We start from the raw sequence: 26421 nt of genomic DNA, 5'->3' as shown, positions 1-26421 counted from the left end.
AGTGAAAAAGTTTTTCCTAATGTCCAACCTAAACCTCCCCCTCTGCAACTTGAGACCAATACTCATTGTTCTGTCATCTTCTACCACTGAGAACAGTCTAGATCCATCCTCTTTGGAACCCCCCTTCAGTTAGTTGAAAGCAGCTATCAAATCCCCCCTCATTCTTCTCTTCTGTAGACTAAACAATCCCAGTTCCCTCAGCCTCTCCTCATAAGACATGTGCTCCAGCCCCCTAATCATTTTTGTTGCCCTCCGCTGGACTCTCTCCAATTTATCCACATCCTTCTTGAAGTGTGGGGCCCTAAACTGGACACAGTACTCCAAATGAGGCCTCACCAGTGCTGAGTAGAGGGGAATGATCACATCCCTCGATCTGCTGGAAATGCCCCTACTTATACAACCCAAAATGCCATTAGCCTTCTTGGGAACAAGGGAACACTGTTGACTCATATTTAGCTTTTTGTCCATCGTAACCCCTAGGTCCTTTTCTGCAGAACTGCTGCCCAGCCATTCGGTCCCTAGTCTGTAGCAGTGCATGGGATTCTTCCGTCCTAAGTGCAGGACTCTGCACTTGTCCTTGTTGAACCTCATCAGATTTCTTTTGGTCCAATCCTCTAATTTGTCTAGGTCCTTCTGTATCCTATCCCTACCCTCCAGCGTATCAACCACTCCTCCCAGTTTAGTGTCATCTGCAAACTTGCTAAGGGTGCAGTCCACACCATACTCCAGATCGTTAATGAAGATATTGAACAAAACCGGCCCCAGCACCGACCCTTGGGGCACTCCACTTGATACCGGCTGCCAACTAGACATGGAACCATTGATCACTACCCGTTGAACCCGACCCTCTAGCCAGTTTTCTATCCACCTTACCGTCCATTCATCCAGCCCATACTTCTTTAACTTGCTGGCAAGAATACTGTGGGAGACTGTATCAAAAGCTTTGCTAAAGTACATCCACTGCTTTCCCCTCATCCACAGAGCCGGTTATCTCATCATAGAAGGCAATTAGGTTAGTCAGGCATGATTTGCCCTTGGTGAATCCATGCTGACTGTTCCTGATCACTTTCCCCTCCTTTAAGTGGTTCAGAATTGATTCCTTGAGGACCTGTTCCATGATTTTTCCAGGGACTGAGGTGAAACTGACTGGCCTGTAGTTCCCTGGATCTTCCTTCTTCCCTTTTTTAAAGATGGGCACTACATTAGCTTTTTTCCAGTCATCCGGGACCTCCCCCGATTGCCATGATTTTTCAAAGATAATGGCCAATGGCTCTGCAATCTCATCGGCCAACTCCTTTAGCACCCTCGGATGCAGTGCGTCCGGCCCCATGGACTTGTGCTCGTCCAGCTTTTCTAAATAGTCCCGAACTACTTCTTTCTCCACAGAGAGCTGGTCACCTCCTCCCCATACCGTGCTGCAGAGTGCAGCTGTCTGGGAGCTGACCTTGTCTGTGAAGACAGAGGCAAAAAAAGCATTGAGTACACTAGCTTTCTCCACATCCTCTGTCACTAGGTTCCCTCCCTCATTCAGCAAGGGGCCCACACTTTCCTTGACTTTCTTCTTGTTGCTAACATACCTGAAGAAACCCTTCTTGTTACTCCTAACATCTCCGGCTACCTGCAACTCCGAGTGTGATTTGGCCTTCCTAATTTCACACCTGCATGCCTGAGCAATACTTTTATACTCCTCCCTGGTTATTTGTCCAATCTTCCACTTCTTGTAAGCTGTTTTTTTGTGTTTAAGATGAGCAAGGATTTCACTGTTAAGCCAAGCTGGTCGCCTGCCATTTTTACTTTTCTTCCTACACATCGGGATGGTTTGTTCCTGCAACCTCAATAAGGATTCTTTAAAATACAGCCAGCTTTCCTCGACTCCTTTCCCCATCATGTTATTCTCTCAGGGGACCTTGCCCATCAGTTCCCTGAGGGAGTCGAAGTCTGCTTTTCTGAAGTCCAGGGTCTCTGATCTACTGCTCTCCTTTCTTCCTTGTGTCAGGATCTTGAACTCGACCATCTCATGGTCACTGCCTCCCAGGTTCCCATCCACTATTGCTTCCTCTACTATTTCTTCCCTGCTTGTAAGCAACAGGTCAAGAAGAGCTTTTCCCCTAGTTGGTTCCTCCAGCACTTGCACCAGGAAATTGTCCCCTACACTTTCCAGAAACTTCCTGGATTGTCTGTGCACTGCTGTATTGCTCTCCCAGCTGATATCGGGGTGATTAAAGTCACCCATGAGAACCAGGCCCTGTGATCTAGCAACTTGTGTTAGTTGCTGGAAGAAAGCCTCGTCCACCTCATCCCCCTGGTCCGGTGGTCTGTAGCAGACTCCCACCACGACATTACCCTTGTTGTTCATACTTCTAAATTTAATCCAGAGACTCTCAGGTTTTTCTTCAGTTTTATACTGGAGCTCTGAGCAGTCATACTGCTCTCTTACATACAACGCAACTCCACCACCTTTTCTGCCCTGTCTATCCTTCCTGAACAGTTTATATCCATCCATGACAGTACTCCAGTCATGTGAGTTATCCCACCAAGTCTCTGTTATTCCAATTACATCATAATTCCTTGACTGTGCCAGGACTTCTAGTTCTCCCTGCTTGTTCCCCAGGCTTCTTGCATTTGTGTATAGGCATGTAAGATAACTCACTGATCGTCCTGGTGTCCCAGTATGGGCAGGAGCCCTCCCCTCTTGCACTCACCTACTTGTGCTTTCTTCTGATATCCCACTTCCCCACTTACCTCGGGGCTTTGGTCTCCTTCCCCCGGTGAACCTAGTTTAAAGCCCTCCTTACTAGGTTAGCCAGCCTGTTTGCAAAGATGCTCTTCCCTCTCTTCGTGAGGTGGAGCCCGTCTCTGCCTAGCAATCCTTCTTCTTGGAAGACCATCCCTTGGTCAAAGAATCCAAACCCTTCTCTCCGACACCATCTGCGTAGCCATTTGTTGATTTCCACGATTCAACGGTCTCTACCCTGGCCTTTTCTTGCCACAGGGAGGATAGATGAGAACACCACTTGCGCCTCAAACTCCTTTATCCTTCTTCCCAGAGCCACGTAGTCTGCAGTGATATGCTCAAGGTCATTCTTGGCAGTATCATTGGTGCCCACGTGGAGAAGCAGGAAGGGATAGCGATCTGAGGGCTTGATAAGTCTCTGCAGTCTCTCCGTCACATCGTGAATCCTAGCCCCTGGCAAGCAGCACACCTCTCGGTTTTCCCAGTCAGGGCAGCAGATAGATGACCACCACCACCCTCCTCCTCCTTCTCTTGGGAGTGGTGGTCATGGAACCCTCATGCCTTCCAATCAGTGGAGTCTCCTCCTGCTCTGTTCCCTCAGATGTATCATCCACTCCACTCTCTGCACTAGTACCTGTGGAGAGAACATGAAAACGGTTGCTCACCTGCATCTGTGTTTCTGGTACATGGACGTTTCTGGTACTCTTTCCTCTTCTGGAAGTCACATGCCGCCAATTATCCTCGCTGGCCTTCTGTCCTCACTGTGTAGCCTGCTCTGAATCTTCAGAACATTGTGCCCGCTGAAGCTGATCCTGATGTCTATCCAGGAAATCCTCATTTTCTTTTATGGAATGCAGGGTTGATATTTGTTTCTCCAGACCTTGAATCTTCTCTTCCAATATGGAGATCAGCTTGCATTTTGTACAGACAAAGTCGCTTCTATCCTGTGGAAGGAAGACAAACATGGCACATCCTGTGCATGTCACAACAGCGGATCGCTCAGCATCCATAGTCTTTTCCTTCTAAGAGATTCCTTACTTGTGGCAGAAGCTACTCAGGGAAACCTGCGAGAGAGGGGCTTCAGTAGGCTCTCTCCAGGTGAACTCCCAGGCAAACTCCTTCTGTTTGCCTCTCTGCTGCTTGCTGCTCAGCTGGTTCGCAGCTGACTGCCTTTTTATAACAGTCAGGCCCAGCTGGAACAAAGCACTCCCAAATCACACTGTTCAAACAAGCAATCAAACAATCAAGCACACGGTCAAACTGCCAAACTGTCCCCTCCACAGACACTCAGATACTCACCAGCGCAGTCCCCCTAATGCAGCACTTAGCGTACCTCTGCTCAGACAGATCCCAGGAAAACTCCTTCTGTAGTCTATAAGGGTGAACTTATCTATGGAAAAAATGCCATTTGGAACCACCTCTACCTAAGACTCAAAATCCAGACATGGTTTATTGAACAGGATTGGCAAACCCTACGCAGTATTAGCTCAGAGCCATTGCTGCTGTAATTTACACCAGCTGGTTAGAGGCCCTATAGGGCCATGTGCCACTTGCAAATTGCCAGAGCAGAGGTGAGCTCTGCCATTCCCTCGATGTACACAGATGATGGCTTAATATATTTTTAGTTTCAAACACATGCTATGAGATAAACCATATACCGAAGGTTTTGAATGGGCTCAAAATATTTTTGGGTGCAGATCCTACTTCACTTTAAGTAAAGCACTTTTTCTGAATCATCAATGATAAGCCAATTCAAGAGATACAAAACCATATTGGCCCAACCAAATCTGCTGTTGCAAATGCTACAAAGTATGTCCTAAGTGCCAAAACAAATGTCACAGTGGCCTCTCTGGTGACAGGATGCAAAGAGGAACCCTGGGAAGAACAGGCAAATGGAGGTGGCATCCATCTTTGTTGGGCTTTCAGTCCTTGTGAGAGCAATGAGTTAGAGATGCCCTACACAAAAAGACTACATAACTGAGGGCATTGGGGCTTCACTGATACTGCAAACAAGGGGAGATGGCAGCCATCTTGTAACAGGGCAGTTCTTTGTGGAGCATTTTGTTAAAGACCATTATCCTTTAGCAAACAGCAGGTGCTGATAAACAAATCTTCATTTAGAAGAAAAGTGACAAAAAATGACCATTAATCCTAACACTCCCCCTCCCCAGATCCCAATAAGATAAAAAAAATACACTGGAAAGGTGAAATACTCTTCCCCTCTGCCACACACCAGTACATAGGGGGAAGGGGGTGGGGGGCTCTGAAACTTGGCTCTGCTAACTAACCTTCCTGTGAGCTAATCTAGGTTCTAGCAAGTATAATGGGAGTTCTAGTGAAAAAGGTAGGAGAAAAAAATGTCTTGCTGTTGAACTGGGATGGAAGTCCCGAAGACAATATGTTAATATGTAATTCTTAAAATATTATTCTGAGAACTTACCCTGTGTCACTTGGACTCCATTTGAAAGAAAAATCAATATGGGAACTTTATTGGTTATTTCTAAAGGGAGTTTGGGGCAGATTCTCGGCACTGTTTCTTTCCCTTTCCATGGCCCAGGCAGTGCAAAGGGAGCAAACAGGGCACAGGAAATGTCAGGGGATAGAAGGAGACCTGATCCATCATACAAAGACACAATTCTCTATAGCCAATCAGTCTGAAATACACATGCATCATTCTGAGCCACAGAAAGTTCATTGTGACATTGGAGGCCAGGGAGAATCAGGCTGTGTCTGCCCAATTTGTGTAACTCTGATCCTTTAAGTGTTTTGCTGGCTCAGCTGAGAGGGAGGGGTCTTTACTCCCTTTGTATTCGTACTGTGCACCTGCACCAGGGCCTGGCAGAATCTGCCCCTTGCCCCGGAGGCCATACACCTTCCTAATTAACCACCTGTGAACTGATCTGGATGGAAAGAAAATGCAGCAGAAAACAAATGGCTGCATGTTGAGTAGTGACATCTGAAAGTAATTATATAGGATCACTCCCAGAGTGTTATCCAGTTTGGCTGTCAATGTTCAGAAAGCAACTGGAAACTTACCCTCTACTTCTTAGACACAGTTTGAAAGAAAGATCACCAGGTCATCTTTACAGTTTTCTCATAGACTTTGTTTTCAACAGATGCAATTCCCAGGGTGAAAATTTGCTGCATATGCATCCCTCAGCACCCACTGCTGAACCCTCTCATTCTACCCCACCCCCTTGATTAATGGTCTGATCCAGCTCCTCTCACTGGAAATGCTGCAGAATCTCCCACCATGAAATATAAGTGTAAAATGCTTTACACTTGTTCAGACCTACAGAAACACTGAGACTCATCCCCACTCCTCCGTCTCCCTGCCACAGGGACCCCAAAATCCCACGGTCTAATACAGAAAATTGCAACCAGCTTCAGACATGCTGCAGGCTTCCACTACTACCAGGCGTGCAATGTTACCTAACCAATGGGGAGGGGGCAAAACCTGATCAGGTTTTAACCTAATTCTGGTAACACTAGCTGATGGCAGGAACAGAATCACATTCAGCAAATTTAGGGGTATTTCTTTCTTTCTTACCAGCAAAATTTTCATTTACTAAACTTTGAAAAAAATCAGTGTTCAATCTCTCAACTATAATGTTAATAAACCCTTCAAATTAATTTCAACTTGACAAACAATTCACCCATTAATATCTGCACCGTGTGTTTCACTGAAAACACTTCTGAGTAACAGACTATGTTGGGAGGTAGCACAGGTGAGATGAGAACCCACCTAATTCATTGCTGTTGATCCTCTGTCTTCAATTACATTAAAGCACAGGTGAGTCTGAGGCAGGGGCGGCTCTAGGCACCAGCAAAAGAAGCTGGTGCCTAGGGTGGCAAAATCTAGGGGGCGTCCCCTGCGGCCGGGGGGGGGCGGCAGGCTGGGCCGGCGGACCTGCCGCAGTCATGCCTGCGGGAGGTCCACCGGAGCCCCGGGACGACTGGACCTGCCGCAGGCATGACTGCGGAGGGGGCGCTCGTCCCGCGGGGCTCGGCTGGACCTCCCGCAGGCATCACTGCGGCATCTCAAGCGGAGCCGCCGGACCCGCGAACCGTCCGCAGCCGTGGGAGGTCCAGCCGAGCCACGCGGGACCAGCGGTCCCTCTGCAGTCATGCCCGCGGGAGGTCCGCTGCTCCCGCGGCTCCGGGGCGCCTCCCGCGCATGACTGCTTGGGGCGGCCAAAAACGTAGAGCCGCCCCTGGTCTAAGAGTAGAATTTGTCCCTCTCTGTGTAACTACTCAAACAGGAATGAACACTTATTAATTTCCATTTTGTGTGAATCTGAACAATAAAATGTGTGCATATTTTTCTAGATTTGGTGGATTGCTTAACGGAACTTTGCAGAAATTAGCAGAAAATCTATCTACTAACCAATACTATATCCCCATTAACAAATGAGAGGGAAAATCTTACGTACAAACAGGATCAATAACATTTGGGGGGGATTTTTGTTGTATTATAACAATAAGTTGCTTGTATCAGAGGAGTAGCCGTGTTAGTCTGGTTCTGTAGAAGCAGGAAAGAATCCTGTGGCACCTTATAGACTAACAGAAGTTTTGCAGCATGAGCTTTCGTGGGTGAATACCCACTTCTTCGGATGCAAGCAGTTGCTTGCATCTGTTGAAAAGTCAGTAGGTTGCTTGCAACTGTTGAAAAGTCAATGCAATCTTACCTTTCCCCCCTCTTTTTGACCCTAGGGAAACAAACAAAATATACAATGTCATTGTGCAACAAAGTCAAGAGGAAATCCGTGTAACAACATTTATATAAAACATTTATTTCTTCAGTATTAAAACATCCGAATATTATTAAATAGATAGTCTTGTTTCCTAGGTTTCTTTAAGGAACAATTACTTCCCCGAGAGTATAGAAAACACAAAATGGTAATACTTATTATAGCAGATTGCAAGGTCTGCTTTAGTTAAAGTGTAGACTAGCTTTCTGTTTCTAGCTTGACTTTCCTAGAACCTACCCAGCTCCTTGCAGTGCACTGAATTCTGATGTGCCATATGGGGGACCTGGCTTGGTTAGAGATCCAAATTTGAGGTAATTTGACCAACAGGATACAGCAACCTGAAAAAAAAATATTTTTCCTGAAGTTCATGGGTTCTATCATATTTTTGTCCATTGACAGGGCTATGATCATTGTAGGACAGTTGCAATTGCTTGAGAGTATATGGAAATCACTAGCTCTTTGGGGGAAAGCCAAAATCACACTGTTATGAGCAAAAGTTTAGCTCTCATTTAGGGCAAATACCAAATGCTTATGAGCTAAATGGATTACATTGAGTACCTAGAAGTTAATAAAGTGATAAGAAATTCAGCACAGACATGTTGTATCTATTGGATTTCTGGGAACCGGGCGGGCGGAAGCCCAGCCAATGCTAAAGGATCCCCCCCAGCCTAAGGGGAGGAGCTAGAGGACCTCAGAGACCCACTGATTTCAGGGGACAACTAATAAAAGAACAGGGACAGGAGTGCGGTCAAAGGGTCATAAGAAGGGAGCCAGTGGATGCTGCCCAGAGGAACTCCGCCTGGATACGTGAACAGACAGAGGATCGGAACCAAGCCCCACAGTCACAGGAGTCTCCATTGGCCAATCCCCTCTCCCTGGTTGCGTAGATGGCCATTTTAGCCAGGGCGAGGAGGAGATTGACCAGGAGGTCCCGTGACTTTGTGGGGCCATGGATAGGGAGTGCGTGGAGAAGGAGGTGAGGGGAAAAGTGCAGCCAGAAACGTAACAGGATATTGGTGAGCCGGTAGAGGGGCTGCAACCTGGCGCACTCTAAGTAAACGTGTGTAAGGGTCTCCCTCATGCCGCAGAAGGGGCAGGTGTCTGGGACAGGGGTAAACCGCGCCAAGTACACGCCCGTGCTCATAGCCCCATGGAGGAGCCGCCAACTGATATCCCCGGCGGGCCTCGGGACCAGGGTAGAGTAGAGGCTGGCCCACCGGGGCTCCTCACCCTCCAGAGGTGGCAGGAGGTCCCACCACTTGGTGTCGGGGCGGGACACGAGGGTGAGGAAGTGAAGGGTGTGGAGCACGAGCGTGTAGAGATGCTTCCCTGGTGTGGTTTGGAAACGGACCGGCTGCAGATTGTGCAGCCGGCTTGTGCAGAAGGAGCGGGGGGGCCGGTCGGGTCCATGGGGCTGGGGCCCGATGAAAAGGTCTGGAGGGCTCGGGGTGGGTGGTGCGTGGGGCATGCCCTCACGTAGGACCCGGTCGAGGTAGGCCCGAGCAGCGGGTGACAAAGCGGCCTTCACCTCCTGTAGTACGCGCCGGGGAGTACAAGGTCTGGAGAGCCCCATACGCCGAGCAAGCGTCAGGGGATCCAGCCAGTCTCCCTGGTTGTAGTCCAGGAGGTCTCTGACCCTGGTAGCTTCTGCCAGGACCAACCTCTGGCACACGGCGGGGGACTCCGCCACCTGCACACGGAGCTGGGGGTTGTGTAGCAGGGGCTCCGCGAGGAGATCTGCCCCCTCGGTGGCCGCCACGGACCTGGTGGCAGAGAACAGCTTCCAGGTCCGGAGGAGGTCCTGGTAGAAGACCGGCAACCCAGAGAGGTCTCGCGGAAGACCCCTCGGATCGAGAAAAAGGAGCTGCCGGTTGTATCGGAGCCCTCAGAAGCGGCGCAGGAAGGCATGCGCCAGTGCTCTCCATGCTGGACTACCCGCACCATAAAGGAGCCTCTGCGTAGGCACTTCCGGCCCTGCCCTCCCTCCTCCAGGGGCAGGTGGAGCACCCCTGCAGGGACCCAGTGCGGTCCTGGTCAAAAGAACTCCAGAACCACCTTCCAGAGGTCGGCCAGGAAAACCGGGGCTGGTACCAGAGCATGGACAGGACCAGTTGTTTGAGCACCAGTGCCCTCCCTCGGACGGAAAGGCACCGGAGGAGTCCTGTCCATTTCCAGAGCCGCTCCGTCACCCTGACCTGCAAACCTTGCATCCGGTGGAGACGGATGCATGGCAGAAAGGTAAACGCCAAGATAGAGCAGCGGACCCGTGCTCCACCGGATGGCCTGAAGCGCGGGTGGGAGGGAGCTCGCCCGCCACCCGTCCCCGACCACCAGGCCAGAGCTCTTGACCCAGTTGACCCGGGCGGAGGAGGCCGTCGAGTACACGGCCTGGCAGGCCTCCACCCGCGCCAAGTCGCCCGGGTCCTGGACCACGAGGAGCACATAGTCGGCGTACGCCGACAGGACCAGCCGCAGCTCTGGCTCCCGAAGCACCAACCCCGTCAACCTCTTGCGGAGGAGACAGAGAAAGGGCTTGATCGCCAGGGCATACAGCTGGCCTGAGAGGGGGCACCCCTGCCGCACTCCCCGCCCGAAGCTGACCGGCTCAGCCAGGGTCCAGTTGAGCCTAACCAGACACTCTGCGGAAGTGTACAGCACCTGGAGAAACCCCACAAACTGGAACCCAAAGCCTAACGCTCGCAGAGTGTCCAGGAGATACCCGTGGTCCACCCTGTCAAACGCCTTCTCCTGGTCCAGGGACAGGAGGGCGAACGACAGACCATTCCTGCACCCAAACTCCAAGAGATCCCAGACCAGATACAGGTTATCAAAGATGCTATGGCCCGGGACGGTGTAGGTCTGGTCTGGGTGGATCACGTCCTCCAGCACAGCCCCCAGCCACAGTGAGATGGCCTTGGCTACGATCCTGTAGCCCGTGCTGAGGAGCGAGACGGGACGCCAATTCCATAAGTTGCGGAGGTCCCCCTTCTTTGGCAGTAAGGCGAGCACGGCTCACCTGCACGAGGGAGGACCCCGCTCTGCAAGGACTCGGCTTAGACGGTGACCAGGTCCAGGATGAGGATGTCCCAGAACATGCGGTAGAACTCCACGGTCAGCCTGTCCATGCCCGGAGATTTATTGGTGGGCATGCGACGGAGGGCTTCCGAGAACTCGGCCAGAGTGAGAGGCAGCTCTAGCCGGTCCCGGTCGCCCGCGCTGACCATCGGAAGCCCATCCCAGAGCGCTCTGCAAGCGGCAGGATTGGTCAGATCTGGGGAGAAAAGGTGCACGTAGAAGGTCCTGGCCCTCTCGCACATCTCCGCAGGATCCGTGAGTGGGGTGCCGTCCTCTGCCAGAAGGCAGGTGATGTGCTTCTTGGCCCCCCTCTGTTTCCCCAGGGCGTAGAAGAAGCGGGAGCCATGATCCATCTCCCGAAGGAGGCGGATGCGGGATCGAACAAAGGTGCCCTGGGCCCGATGGTCTTCGAGGACCCAGAGCTCCTCCCGCTTCTCCCGGCACGCTCCACAAAGGGATGGATCCTCGGGGCTGGCAGCCAGATGCCTCTCCAGCTCTAAGACCTCCCGTTCCAACTGTCCTATTGCTGCATCCCTCCGTCGGCTGGCACCCCGGGTGTAGTCATGGCAGAAGAGCCGGGCGCGCACCTTTCCCACATCCCACCACTGCCGCGCCGAGGGAAAGGCACACCGCTGCCCTCGCCAGGCCAGCCAGAACTCCCAGAAGGACACCACGAAACCCCCATCCTCCAGCAAGCTGTTGTTAAAGTGCCAATAGGCTGGCCCTGGCCTCTCCGCACAGAGAGAGGCCGTCACAGTGACGAGGTGGTGATCCGAAAAAAGGGCCGGCCGGATGCTGGAGGACTGGGCCAGTGAAAGATGGAAGCGTGACAAATAGATGCGGTCCAACTGGGAGTGACACGACCGATGGGCTTCCACCCAGACATAGGTGAACGTGGAGACATCGTCCGGGTGGTGGTTGCGCCAGACGTCCACCAGGGAGTGATGGGTGACAATCTCCCAGAGGACGTCTGCGGCGGCTGGGCTCTGCTCGGTCCCCGAGCGGTCCCGCTCCTCTAGGACGGTGTTGAAGTCCCCGCCCAAGACCAGGCATTCACGTGGATCCAAGGAGCCGAGGAAGGCAGCCACCTGCTGATAGAACCGCAGCGCTCCAGGCTCGATGTCGGAGCATAGACGTTCATGAGGTTGACCACGAGCCCTTCCATGTGGACCTGCAGGTGCAGCAGGCGGCCTGGCACAGCCTTGGCGACCCCCAGCACCTCGGGTCATAAGTTGGGGGAGAACAGGGTAGCCATTCCGGCCCTACGGGCTGTGAGATGGCTGAAGTAGACCCTGTCCCCGCACTCCAGCCGCCAGCTGGCTTTGGCGGCCGGATCCGTGTGGGTCTCCTGCAGGAAAACAATAGAGTACCCCCCCTCCCGAAGGAAGGAGAGCACCTGGCTCCTGCGGAAACCCACCCTACAGCCCCGGGTGTTCAATATGGCAAACGTGACGAATGCCATGAGGAGGTCTGGGGGGGATCCTCACCGGCAGGGGCACTCACAGCCACCATTGGGCCACGCAGCAAACCTTGACCCACCCTGAAGGTGAGCAAGGAGTCTCGGAAGCTGTGGACCCGCTGGTAAGCTGCGGCACCCTGCTTCCCAGTCCTCTTGCCCTCCCCCATGAGGGCCCTCGCGCCCCAGAGGATCTGGTGGAAATCTCCCCATCGCTGGAGAGCAAGCAGTACCTTGTTGCCGGAGCCACGGACGTCCTCTAGGAACACCCGCAGCTTCTCCCGCAGCGTATGGGGGGGTGGGGTCACTGGCCTCCAGTGATCCACCGGTGGGGCCTCTGGCACAGCCCCATGGTCTTCTGAGATGGGCAAGCAAGGGGCGGACCCGCGACGTGCCCTCCAATGGGCCAGTGCCACATGGTCCGCCTCAGACCCCGGCTCAATGGGGGGCGGCGTAGGGAAGAGTGCAGCCCCTAGTGGGTCAGGACTGGGAGACTCAGTGGCCACTCCCTGGAGGTCATCCTCCGGGAAAGGGGAGGAGACGGCCCCGGGGTGGCAATAACATCACGGGAGGTGGGGGGGTAGGGACGGGGTCAGGAGTAAGGGCAGGGCTGCGGTCAGGAGCAGGGTTGAGGAGAGGGGCAGAGGCGGGATCCTGGGCCACAGGAGCCAGACCATCAGGAGGCAGCTCCTCGCAGCCAGGCTCAGGGGCCTGAGGAGTAGGGAGGGGGTCCCCAGTGACGCCGGGCCCAGGCTCAATGGTAGGTGTCATAGCCGTGGCATCAGAAGACGTAGAAACTTCGGTGGGGCCCCCTCCCAGGAAGGAACACAGTCTCCCCGCACCAACGAGGGATACCCTTGGTAGCTTGGGTCCTGGCCGCGAGGCACTGGCAGTCGCCTCAACAGGCTCGGCGGCCATCAGCAGAGTGCCATCTGCAGCTGGGCAGGTCGACCCTCAGGGTGCCATCAGCAGGGGACCCTCAGAGGTGGGAGCGGACGCAGCAGTTGGGACCCTGGAGCATGGGGAAGGGGGAGCTGGGGTAAGGTCGGCCAGGTCGAGGCCCGCTGGCAGAGGGTCGTCCTCCCCCGGGGTGACCGGGGTCAGACCCAGGGCCTCGATCTCCTCGAAGATGGAAAGGAGCTCACCTCCCACCACCCTGGGGTCCTCCCTACTCGCACCCGAGGCGACGCTCACCTCGGGTATTGCAGGGGGCACAGGCAGCAAGGGAACAGGAGGGGCCTCATCCGGGCCCTCTGCAGGGAGGGACTGCGGAGGAGGGATGGTGGTACTGTCCGGTGTGGGAATCTCTTGCTAACTTGGCAGATGGGTATGTGAGAAGCTGAAGTGTTTAGGCTTCAAGGACGGGCTAATTAGGCTGTGAGCTGTGTAGTGAGATGCTGGCCTTGGGCTGGTTCTCATCTGCCAGTAGGCAGTAAACAGGATAATAAATCAGAAAGTTGTACAGGATGATAATTACCCTATGAAGTTATAGCTGTGCCTGTGTGTATTTTATTAACCAATTAGCAATTGCTTGATTGCCTGCCATAATTGTATATAAGAGCATGCTGGAGAGAAATAAATTACTTTGCTACCAATCACATTGATTGTTGGGCTCTGTCCATGCCCGCCTGAGAGGCGCTGCGACGCAACAAATGGTGACCCCGACGTGATTCGCATCGAATAATGATAGTGTCGGTAGCCTGACCCACGCGGAGAAAAGCGGCTATAAGTCGTGGAGAAGAGCGGCTATAAGTCGCGGAGAAGAGCGGCTATAAGTCGCGGCGGAGAGCGGCGGCTATAAGTCGCGGAGGAGAGCGGCTATAAGTCGCGGCGGAGAGCGGCTATAAGCTGCGGTGGGGAGTGCTGAAGAAGCCCCCGGTCGTCCGAAAGGAGAGGCGCACCTGAGCCCAGAGGAGAGCGGCTATAAGTCGCGGCGGAGAGCGGCTATAAGTCACGGCGGAGAGCGGCTATAAGCTGCGGTGGGGAGTGCTGGAGAAGCCCCCGGGTGTCCGAAAGGAGAGGCGCACCTGAGCCCAGAGGAGAGCGGCTATAAGTCGCGGCAGGGAGTGCTGGAGAAGCCCCCAGGCGTCCGAAAAGAGAGGCGCACCTGAGCCCAGAGGAGAGCGGCTATAAGCCGCTGGGCGTCCGAAAAGAGAGGTGCACCTGAGCCCAGAGGAAAGCGGCTAATATGGGAACCGCTGTATCAGCTGAAGAAAAGATAACACAGAAGCCTTTATTGCACATTATGAACCGACAGGGGGAAAGAATCTCCCCTGCTGCACTACCTCACTTATTAAGGAAAGAGGGGGAGCTGGAGAGGCTCCTCCTGACCGCCCTTCGGGCACAGGACGAGGAGGTGCTCCGCTGGAAGCGAGCCCTGGACGGGAAGACGTTGGAGTGCACGGCACAGGCAGAGGCTCGTGCCGTGGCCCCGGAGGTCGTTTGGACCTACAAGCAAGTAAGTTGTTTTGGCAGGAGCCTGGAGAAGGCGTCCTACCAGGGGCGGCTCTAGAAAGTAGGCTGCCCCAAGCAGCGCGGTGCGCTGCGCCGCTCTTCCCCGGTGCTGCGGCGGGTCCCTTCTTCCCGCGGCTCCGGTTGAGCTCCCGCCGGCATGCCTGCGGCAGGTCCACCGGAGCCCGGGACGAGCGGACCTGCCGCAGGTATGACTGCGGCGGGAAGAAGGGACCCGCCGCAGTCATGCCTGCGGCAGGTCCACTGGAGCCAAATGCCGCCCCCCCGGGAAAGGGCCGCCCCACGCGCCTGCTTGGCGCGCTGGTGTCTAGAGCCGCCCCTGCGTCCTACGCTGGCTGGTTTGAGCCGGGGACAATGCCGGGAAAACCGTTATGCTTCTCCGGTATGAGCAGCAACAGCTGGGTGTTCTGACACAGGATTCACAGAATAAAAGAAGCCAAGCAGGGAAGGAAAAAGAACAGAATGAGTTAACCGAAGACAGCTCATTCTTTTCTGGCCCCAGTCAAGGACACGGCACAGCTAAGACTTGGTGGACAGCCAAGACAAAGGGGGGCTTGACTGGGCCCAAAAAGCTATGAGAGCTGCAAAACCCTACCAGGCACTAACGGAATGTGTTAGCTGTCTCTTCTCACAGGTATGGAAGAGCTGCCCAAAGATCCTAGCAGCCCTGGAACCAGGAGTCCTGGAGCCAGGAGACTGACTGCTTGGACCCATGATTCTCACTGCAAAAAGACCCCTCCACATCAGAAGAATTTGCCTACTGATGATTGGCCTATTTCCTTTTCTAGCTCTACTGTGCTTTTGGACAGCAGGAAAAAAGGACAAGGTGACGTGCTGGTTAACCTCTCCCTTGTCCATTAGCAGCCCCTATTGTGTCATTGAATTTTTTTTTTGAAAGAAGCAAAACCACTACAGGGTGATGTGCTGGTGACCTTTCCCCCGTAGGAGCTGAACCACGACTGCTTTGGGAAAGAAGAAGAAACTCTCATATCACTGACATTGCCAAAGTCCAGAAATTCCTGACTAAAAGGACATTGAGAACTGACCCTGGTGAAGAAACAAAGAATTGTACACTGGCAGGAAGAAATTTGGGACTCCTGCTGAGAAATGTGATATTAATTGGATTTTGGGATTTATTCTACAGGCTGCGCCCTGTGTTTTGGATAAATCCTTCAGTATGTATTGCCCTCCCTAATTGGATTGTAAATGATATTGCCCTTATTTAGTTTTTTATTGTTGGAGCTCCGCTAACCCAAGTACAGACTGGAGTTGGTGAGTTACATGTCATTTTTGCCATTAGTTTTATGGCCCAGAGGCTACTGGCAGAGATGGTATGGGCTATTATTGAGGCTGGGAAAGCATTGCTGTGGGATTTAGTACGTTTAAAATCCTGAATAACCAGCTGATGGCCATTCGAAGTGATTTTACGCACCAGGATGGCCCACTGCCTTTACAGATACATCAGGAGTACCATCTGATCTGGGGTTGTAGAGACATACCTGGACACTGTCTGGGTGGAAGTGTGAATATTTGCAGTGCTTCTCCCCAGCTTGTGGACCGGTTGGGTTGGGGGGTGAGGGCTCTCACATACCGAATCCTGCCGGGTTCATTGGGAGGATGAATGTGGAATTAATTACCCCAGCTTTCTAGAGCTTGATAGCTTTTTGTTTTTAACGTTTGAGAAAACTCAGCCAAAAGGTTTGTTGAGTATTCTCAAAGGGGGGAGTTGTAGGTTACTAGGCATAAATTTAGGTAATTTGGAAGAATGATTTTGAATTTATGTGACCCTAGTACCTTTATGTAAAGTGCTTTTGTTAGCCTTATTAGATTTTTGTAAATTTTGTGTTATGTGCTGATTATTGGCAGTTGTAAGACTGCTTGATATTAGATGTAGCCTATATTAAATAAGATAGGCGGAAAGTAGATGCTGTGATTATAGTTATATGTTTGAGAATGTAGCCCCCACGGTGGGAAAGTACAGATGACTGTTCACAGAATACCAGAAGGGTAGGGGCTAGTTAAGAAGTACACCCTTCTAGCTAAATTGATAGTGGGATAAGTTAGTGTCCATGAAAGGAACGGTTTAGCAAGAGGAAATAAGGATCGGGCCCAGGCGGGCAGGCAATAGATAGAGAACTTGGAAAGGAAAAAAGGATCGGGCCCAGGCGGGCAGGCAATAGATAGAGAACTTGGAAAGGAAAAAAGGATTGGGCCCAGGCGGGCAGGCAACAGACAACAAGCTTGGAAAACTGGTTGGAAACCTTTGAGGGTGTAGTGGATAGAATAGGTAATTAAGCACAAGCATGGGGATTTCAAATATTCAGGAGAATATTTGGAATGGTGATTTGGATTAGTAAGTGGCTGTTGGAAGACAAGCTAGTAACTTTTAAGGAGAGTAAAAGGTTAATTCTGTGGTTGCTAGAGGGAACAGCAGTTGAATTTTGTAAAGATGCTAAAGAGTAAAGTTTTTGGTGTTTTTGAAATGTTTGTAAATAAATTTAGGCATAAGAACATAAGAACATAAGAACATAAGAAAGGCCGTACCGGGTCAGACCAAAGGTCCATCTAGCCCAGTATCTGTCTACCGACAGTGGCCAATGCCAGGTGCCCCTGAGGGAGTGAACCTAACAGGCAATGATCAAGTGATCTCTCTCCTGCCATCCATCTCCATCCTCTGACGAACAGAGGCTAGGGACACCATTCTTACCCATCCTGGCTAATAGCCATTTATGGACTTAGCCACCATGAATTTATCCAGTCCCCTTTTAAACATTGTTATAGTCCTAGCCTTCACAACCTCCTCAGGTAAGGAGTTCCACAAGTTGACTGTGCGCTGCGTGAAGAAGAACTTCCTTTTATTTGTTTTAAACCTGCTGCCTATTAATTTCATTTGGTGACCCCTAGTTCTTGTATTATGGGAATAAGTAAATAACTTTTGCTTATCCACTTTCTCAACATCACTCATGATTTTATATACCTCTATCATGTCCCCCCTTAGTCTTCTCTTTTCCAAACTGAAGAGTCCTAGCCTCTTTAATCTTTCCTCATATGGGACCCTCTCTAAACCCCTAATCATTTTAGTTGCTCTTTTCTGAACCTTTTCTAGTGCTAGAATATCTTTTTGAGGTGAGGAGACCACATCTGTACACAGTATTCGAGATGTGGGCGTACCATGGATTTATATAAGGGCAATAATATATTCTCAGTCTTATTCTCTATCCCTTTTAATTATTCCTAACATCCTGTTTGCTTTTTTGACCGCCTCTGCACACTGCGTGGACATCTTCAGAGAACTATCCACGATAACTCCAAGATCTTTTCCTGACTCGTTGTAGCTAAATTAGCCCCATCATGTTGTATGTATAGTTGGGGTTATTTTTTCCAATGTGCATTACTTTACATTTATCCACATTAAATTTCATTTGCCATTTTGTTGCCCAATCACTTAGTTTTGTGAGATCTTTTTGAAGTTCTTCACAATCTGCTTTGGTCTTAACTATCTTGAGTAGTTTAGTATCATCTGCAAACTTTGCCACCTCACTGTTTACCCCTTTCTCCAGATGATTTATGAATAAATTGAATAGGATTGGTCCTAGGACTGACCCTTGGGGAACACCACTAGTTACCCCTCTCCATTCTGAGAATTTACCATTAATTCCTACCCTTTGTTCCCTGTCCTTTAACCAGTTCTCAGTCCATGAAAGGACCCTTCCTTTTATCCCATGACAGCTTAATTTACGTAAGAGCCTTTGGTGAGGGACCTTGTCAAAGGCTTTCTGGAAATCTAAGTACACTATGTCCACCGGATCCCCCTTGTCCACATGTTTGTTGACCCTTCAAAGAACTCTAATAGATTAGTAAGACACGATTTCCCTTTACAGAAACCATGTTGACTATTGCTCAAGAGTTTATGTTTTTCTATGTGTCTGACAATTTTATTCTTTACTATTGTTTCAACTAATTTGCCCGGTACCGACGTTAGACTTACCGGTCTGTAATTGCCGGGATCACCCCTAGAGCCCTTTTTAAATATTGGCGTTACATTAGCTAACTTCCAGTCATTGGGTACCGAAGCCGATTTAAAGGACAGGTTACAAACCTTAGTTAATAGTTCCGCAACTTCACATTTGAGTTCTTTCAGAACTCTTGGGTGAATGCCATCTGGTCCCGGTGACTTGTTAATGTTGAGTTTATCAATTAATTCCAAAACCTCCTCTAGTGACACTTCAATCTGTGACAGTTCCTCAGATTTGTCACCTACAAAAGCCAGCTCAGGTTTGGGAATCTCCCTAACATCCTCAGCCGTGAAGACTGAAGCAAAGAATCCATTTAGTTTCTCCGCAATGACTTTATCATCTGTAAGCGCTCCTTTTGAATTTTGATCATCAAGGGGCCCCACTGGTTGTTTAGCAGGCTTCCTGCTTCTGATGTACTTAAAAAACATTTTGTTATTACCTTTGGAGTTTTTGGCTAGCCGTTCTTCAAACTCCTCTTTGGCTTTTCTTATTACACTCTTGCATTTAAGTTGGCAGTGTTTGTGCTCCTTTCTATTTGCCTCACTAGGATTTGACTTCCACTTTTTAAAGGAAGTCTTTTTATCTCTCACTGCTTCTTTTACATGGTTGTTAAGCCACGGTGGCTCTTTTTTAGTTCTTTTACTGTTTTTCGTAATTTGGGGTATACATTGAAGTTGGGCCTCTATTATGGTGTCTTTAAAAAGGGCCCATGCAACTTGCAGGGATTTCACTTTAGTCACTGTACCTTTTAGCTTTTGTCTAACTAACCCCCTCATTTTTGTATAGTTCCCCCTTTTGAAATTAAAGGCCACAGTGTTGGGCAGTTGAGATGTTCTTCCCACCACAGGGATGTTGAATGCTATTGTATTATGGTCACTATTTCCAAGCGGTCCTGCTATAGTTACCTCTTGGACCAGCTCCTGCGCTCCACTCAGGATTAAATCTAGAGTCGCCTCTCCCCTTGTGGGTTCCCTTACCAGCTGCTCCATGAAGCAGTCATTTAAAGTATAGAGAAATTTTATCTCCGCATTTCGTCCTGAAGTGAAATGTTCCCAGTCAATATGGGGATAATTGAAATCCCCCACTATTATTGGGCTCTTAATTTTGATAGCCTCTCTAATTTCCCTTAGCATTTCATCATCACTATTACTGTCCTGGTCAGGTGGTCGATAATAGATCCCTACTGTTATATTTTTACTAGAGCATGAAATTTCTATTCATAGAGACTCTATGGAACCTGTGGATTCGCTTAAGATTTTTACTTCATTTGAATCTACACTTTCTTTAACATATAGTGCCACTCCTCCCCCTGCACAGCCTGTTTTGTCCTTCCGATATATTTTGTACCCCGGAATGATTGTGTCCCATTGATTGCTCTCAGTCCACCAGGTTTCTGTGATGCCTATTATATCTATATCCTCCTTTATCACGAGGCACTCTAGTTCACCCATCTTATTATTTAGACTTCTGGCATTTGTGTACAAGCACTTTAAAAACTTGTCCCTGTTTATTAGCCTGTCTTTTTCTGATGTGCCAGATTCTTTTTTATGTGACTGTTTATCATCTGATCCGGCCCTTACATTATACTTCTCATTCCTCTGCTCCTGACTATAACCTGGAGATTCTCTATCATCAGACTCTCCCCTAAGAGAAGTCTGTGTCCGATCCACACGCTCCTCTGCAGCAGTCGGCTTTCCCCCATCTCCTAGTTTAAAAACTGCTCTACAACCTTTTTAATGTTTAGTGCCAGCAGTCTGGTTCCACTTTGGTTTAGGTGGAGCCCATCTCTCCTGTATAGGCCCCTCCCATCCCAGAAGTTTCCCCAGTTCCTAATGAACGTGAACCCCTCCTCTCTACACCATTGTCTCATCCACGCATTGAGACTCTGAAGCTCTGCCTGCCTACCTGGCCCTGCGCGTGGAACTGGGAGCATTTCTGAAAATGCCACCATAGAGGTCCTGGATTTCAGTCTCTTCCCTAGCAGCCTAAATTTAGCTTCCAAGACATCTCTCCTACCCTTCCCTATGTCATTGGTACCTACATGTACCACGACCACCGGCTCCTCCCGAGCACTACACATAAGTCTATCTAGATGCCTCGAGAGATCCGCAACCTTCGCACCAGCAGGCAAGTCACCATACGGTTCTCCCGGTCATCACAGACCCAGCTATCTACATTTCTAATAATCGAATCTCCCATTACTAACACCTGTCTTTTCCTAGAAACTGGAGTTCCCTCCCCCAGAGAGGCAACCTCAGTGCGAGAGGCAACCCCAGCACCATCTGGAAGGAGGGTCCCAACTACGGGAAGGTTTCCCTCTGCTCCCATTGACTGCTCTACTTCCCTGGGCCCTTCTTCCTCCTCAACAGCACAGGAGCTGTCTAAGCGGAGGTGGGACAATTCTACAGTGTCCCGGAAAGCCTCATCAACATACCTCTCTGCCTCTCTCAGCTCCTCCAGTTCCGCCACCCTGGCCTCCAAAGTCCGTACATGGTCTCTGAGAGCCAGGAGCTCCTTGCACCGACTGCACACATACGCCACCCGCCCATAGGGCAGGTAATCATACATGCGACAGTCAGTGCAATAAACTGGATAGCCCCCACTCTGCTGCTGGGCTTCTGCCTGCATTGTCTCCTAGTTAGTGGAAGGGCGGTTTACGGAAAGTAGTTTTGGAATGTAGTTTGGTTTATAGCTTTTAGGATTTTGGGGGGGGGCACAGGGAAGGGGTTACGGCCGGCGAGGGACTCCTGCTCCCTTCCCACTCCCCTTCTAAACTCCCTTGCGAAACTCCCTGTTAGCAGCCCCTGGTCGCTTGTGCGCGGCTTTATAAAGCCCTGGCCTGAGTGAATGCCCCGCCCACTGATTAAGGCTCAGCCAATTACCAGAGGCTTCGAGCTTTCAAACCTGCCTCCAACTGCCAGCCAGAGCACACGGTCCCTCAAACAACCAAACAAACAAACAGACTGACAAACACAAGCTCAGCACACAGCAAGTAACCTCCAAACACAAACAAACACACACTACAGACAGTCACTTACCCCACAGATGCTGTATTAGCTCCTCCTTCACCTGGAGAACTCCCTTGCGAAACTCCCTGTTAGCAGCACCTGTTCGCAAAGAAATTAGTTTGCAATTGTTTGGTTATAAACAATTTTGTTGTATTAGCTGAAGAATGTATATAGTGCTATGTAATTGAAATTGTATTAGGCTTAAGGGCATATAAGTGGTGATGTTTTCCTTCAGTGTTTAAAAGCAGAAGTTAAAAGTACGAAATTTTAAGCTGTGAATAGCTTTGAATTTAGAAGCAAGCCAGGATGCAACTGTATTACTGTAAATGATTTAACTGATGAAGTAATTCCCCTGTTTTGCCTGAAATCAATAAGGGTATTTGTGTATTTTAAGTAATGATTGATTGCCCAGTAGGGGTAGACCTGTTTTTGTTTTTTAGATAATTAAAGAAAATTAATGCCAGCTGCACAGTATTTAATATACCATGCATTTACTAATAGAGTTAAAATTTATGTTTTGTGTTCTATGTTCTGTTTTGTGGTGTTTGTTTTCTGGCCATAATTGTTGTTGTGTTGTTTTGGGAAGATTTTTATGTGGTTATGGTGTGTTTTTTCTAGGACCCCCCCCCCCCTCAGTGTCAGTTTGATCACCTGACATATGAGGGATGAATTGGTAATAGAAATTTGTCACAGTTTGGTGTGCAATAGAGAAGGGGGGAACCCTGCAGAATTTACACCATTTATTTGTTTTATTTTTGGTGTTTTATGTTTTGTTTTGTTTGGTGTTGTTGGTGTTATGTGTTAAGAACTGCATGGTTATAGGTGAGCCCTATAGAATAAGGAAATATTATTTGGTTTTAGTTTTGTTTTAATGCTAAGCATGCTGTGTATTTTTGCTGTTTGCCTTTTGTATTTTGCTATTTTGTGTGGCCGCCGTAGCTGTTGTGTGGCACGCACCTTGGCGGGACCCTCCTGGCCCCTTGGGCCACTTATGTTATCTGGAGGAGGGATGTAATAGGTAAGAGCAGGGCACTGCGGAAGATATTGTTACGGTTTTAGTTAGGCAGCTGGTGTTTTTATTTGCCTTTTTGTTTTGGCTTGTGTAGATTGTAGTATTGATTTTATGAGTTGGGAATGTTTTGCTATTGCCCTTCCTTGCTTTGAATTTGAGTAAAGGGGGGAGATGTGGGAATCTCTTGCTAACTTGGCAGATGGGTATGTGAGAAGCTGAAGTGTTTAGGCTTCAAGGACGGGCTAATTAGGCTGTGAGCTGTGTAGTGAGATGCTGGCCTTGGGCTGGTTCTCATCTGCCAGTAGGCAGTAAACAGGATAATAAATCAGAAAGTTGTACAGGATGATAATTACCCTATGAAGTTATAGCTGTGCCTGTGTGTATTTTATTAACCAATTAGCAATTGCTTGATTGCCTGCCATAATTGTATATAAGAGCATGCTGGAGAGAAATAAATGACTTTGCTACCAATCACATTGATTGTTGGGCTCTGTCCATGCCCGCCTGAGAGGCGCTGCGACGCAACAGTCCGGTGCTGCCACGTCTTCCCCAGCCAGCACTGGCAGATGTGCCGACCCCGTGGGCATGGCGGAAGGCTTGATGTCTGCGGCCCCCTTTCTGGTCTTATGGGGATCAGGTGGCACGAGCGCAGCCCAAGCCTTCCGCTTGTCCCGCTTACCCTGTACCCGGGTCCAGCCCTCCATGGCATCGCCCACGGGCTGGTCGGCAGGGGTTGGGTCGGGGGGCAGGGAAGACAGTTTGGGGGCTTGGAGAGGCACAGGTGGGACAGCAGGAGGGAGGGAAGAGTCCCCCTGGGGAGAGCCCACTCCCATGTCCGGCAGTACCCCTGCCGCACCCTCCTCCACAGGCCCCGCTAGAGTGCAGGCAGCAGAGGCAGGGCTCTCCCGCTCATCTGGGCGCCCTGGAGGAGGTACCCCTGAGGCCTGAGCGGGAGCAGTGATGGGCTGGGAAGGAGGAGGGGCAGCTCTGGGCACCCGGCAGCCAGGGGCGCCAGCGATGACGGGGCCAGCACCCTGCCGGGGCTCAGGGGTCCCAGGTGGTCCTCCGTGCCAGGCCAAAGGGCAGTCCCTCCGAACATGCCCCATCACCTGGCAGAGGTAACACCAGGCCTCCCCCGTGGAGTAATGCACCTGGTAATGGGCCCCCGATAGGGTACCAGGAAAGACCCCTCGAGCGCCTCTCCGCCACGCGCCACCAGCAGCAGTCGAAGCTGTACCTGCCGGCGGAACGAGAGGACATGACGGAGGGCGGGGTCTTTGCAGCCCAAGGGGAGAGGGCTCACAGCGGAAAGGGACTTCCCCAGGGTAGAGAGGGCGGGTACCAGGGCGGCATTGGGCAGGAAGGGAGGGACGGAAGTCAGGACGACACGGACACCCAGGTCCTCCAGCGGCTCCAGGGGGACAAACACGCCCCCCACCGCCAGGCCCTTCTCCACCGCCTCCTGGGCGGCGGCCTCCGAGGCAAGGAAGAAGACCACCTTGCCGTACATTTTGGAGGCTGCTACGATGGCCGTGAGCCCCACCACCCTCCCCAACGCCCGCACATAGGTTTCCCCGTGGGGTGAGGTGGGCACCAGGAGGCAACGGACGCCATGCTTCCTGGTCAAGGCGGGGAAGGGGCCTTGGCCACTGTAGATGGTAGCAGAGGCGGCGGTCGGGGGAGATGATGTAGTGGCAGGCGGGGGAGCCGCCGCCACCTGGGCGTACACCCTGGGGGCAAGGGGAGGGGCACCTGCAGAGCTGGTGGAGGGACTAGTGGGGAGGGGCGCCGTGGCCGGTGGACACAGAGCGCTCCCGGTAGTGGGGTGGACCTCTGCTCCTTCTCTGAAGGGCTTAAAACAGCCCTGGGAGTGGGCTGTGGCAGGAGAAAGGCTGGGCTGATTGGAAAACAGCCACATCTGTGGCTGGCTTAATGAGAGCTCAGCTGGCCCTTATAAGAGAGCTGGGGCCAGAAACTAAGAATCTCTCTCTGTCTCTAGATGAAGAAGGGCCTGGCTGCTAGGAAGCTGAACCAAGTACCTGAAGTGGAACAGGACTGGAGGAAGGAGCTCTGGCGCCTGGAAAACCCTCAGGCTTCAGGCCTTGTTAAGGGCCAAAAAGGTACTGGGTTGCAATGGGGCAGCCCAAGGGTAGGAGAGGCAGCAGGTCCAAACCCTCCTTGCCGATGATGAGTAGTAATTGCACTGCTGTCCACCCCTGTGAGTAGGGGCTAGGTGATGTCTGGCAGTGGGCATAGACTGAGGCGAGGTGGGGATAGAGAGTGGGGGTTCCCTGGGGAGGGGAGACCCAGATCTCTGGGGATACTACTGGGGGCAGCACCCTGGCCTGGAAGGGGCACCAGGGTCCAGGAGAGACTCAGGCTCAGAGGCAAGCGGGACACCAGTCTGCAGAGGGCGCTCTGGAGGCTGGAAAAGCTAATTCCCTGGATGACCAGCAGGAGGGTGAGTCCTGCCCCATGACATATGTCAAGAGCAAATCATGTCAAACCAGCCTAATAGCTTTCTGTGACAGGGTAGTAAGTCTTGCAGATGGGAGGGGGGAGTGGTAGATGTGGTATATAATTACTTTAGTAAGGATTTTGATACTGCCTCACATGACTGTCTCATAAACAAATTAGGAAAATACAAACTAGATGAAGCCACTTTATGATGGGTGCATAGCTGGTCTGAAAACCTTCCCAGACAGTAGTTATCAGTGGTTCACACTCAAGCTGGAATGGCATATTGAGTGGGGTCCCACAGGGATCAGTTTTGGGTCCAGTTCTGTTCAATATCTTCAGAAATGATTTAGATAATGGCATAGAGAGAACATTTATAAAGTTTGTGGACAATACCAAGTTGAGAGGCATTGCAAGTGCTTGGAGGACAGGATGAAAATTCAAAATGATCTGGAGAAATGGTCTGAAGTAAATGGGATAAAATTGAATAAGGGAAAATACAAAGTACTCCGTTTAGGAAGAAACAATCGTTGCACACATATACAATTGAAAATGACTTCCTAAGAAGGACTACTGCAGAAAGTATCAGAGGGGTAGCTGTGTTAGTCTGCATCTGTAAAAAGCAACTAAGAGTCCTGTGGCACCTTAAAGACTACCAGATGTATTGGAGCATAAGCTTTCTTGGGTGAATACTCACTTCGTCAGATGCATGTAATGGAAATTTTCAGAGGCAGGTATAAATATTCAGGCAAGAATCAGTCTGGAGATAATGAGGTTAGTTCAATCCGGGAGGATGAGGCCCTCTTCTAGCAGTTGAGGTGTGAACACCAAGGGAGAAGAAAAGCCGGGCATTAGCACTGTTCTTCATCGGCAATAAACATGACCAAGTTCCTTAGTTGAAGATCAAGTCTGTGGATTTACTGGGGAGTTTAATCAATGTCTACTGTCTCTGTTATCTGCACAGAGCTGGGCCACATACAGAGCAAACAAACTCGCACACAGCTAAACATATATCAACAGATGCTATGGAAAGAAGGATGCGGTATAGTTGCATCCATAGGTGGAACATCCCCTGTATCAGAATAACAGGATGGCTACCCACCTCCTCTGAACTGTATTTACCTGTGAAGTGTGAAAATGTCTTTAAAGGCTACTGGCCAGTGCTAGCAGGAGCTGAACTCCTATGATCTCTTCTGATAGGGGGAGGGACGTATGCAAATAGATTTATTCAGCTGACTATAGACCCAGATTATAGTTATTAGACATTAATCTGAAATTTAGTAATAAACTTGGTGTTATTGTATTTCCAAAACCAATGATATGAAACAGGGCTCTGTTTTCCTCAGTAAAATCCTCTCATTCTGTGTCAGAAACATCATGTTCTTAAAAGGTTACACCGATTACAGATATCAGTAACTGCCAAGAGGCTGAATGCTAATT

This window comes from Mauremys reevesii, unplaced genomic scaffold, assembly GCF_016161935.1.
Source record: "Mauremys reevesii isolate NIE-2019 unplaced genomic scaffold, ASM1616193v1 Contig5, whole genome shotgun sequence".
Taxonomy (NCBI): domain Eukaryota; kingdom Metazoa; phylum Chordata; order Testudines; family Geoemydidae; genus Mauremys; species Mauremys reevesii.
The sequence above is the reverse complement of the archived record's forward strand: the minus strand, read 5'-3'. Positions refer to the sequence as shown.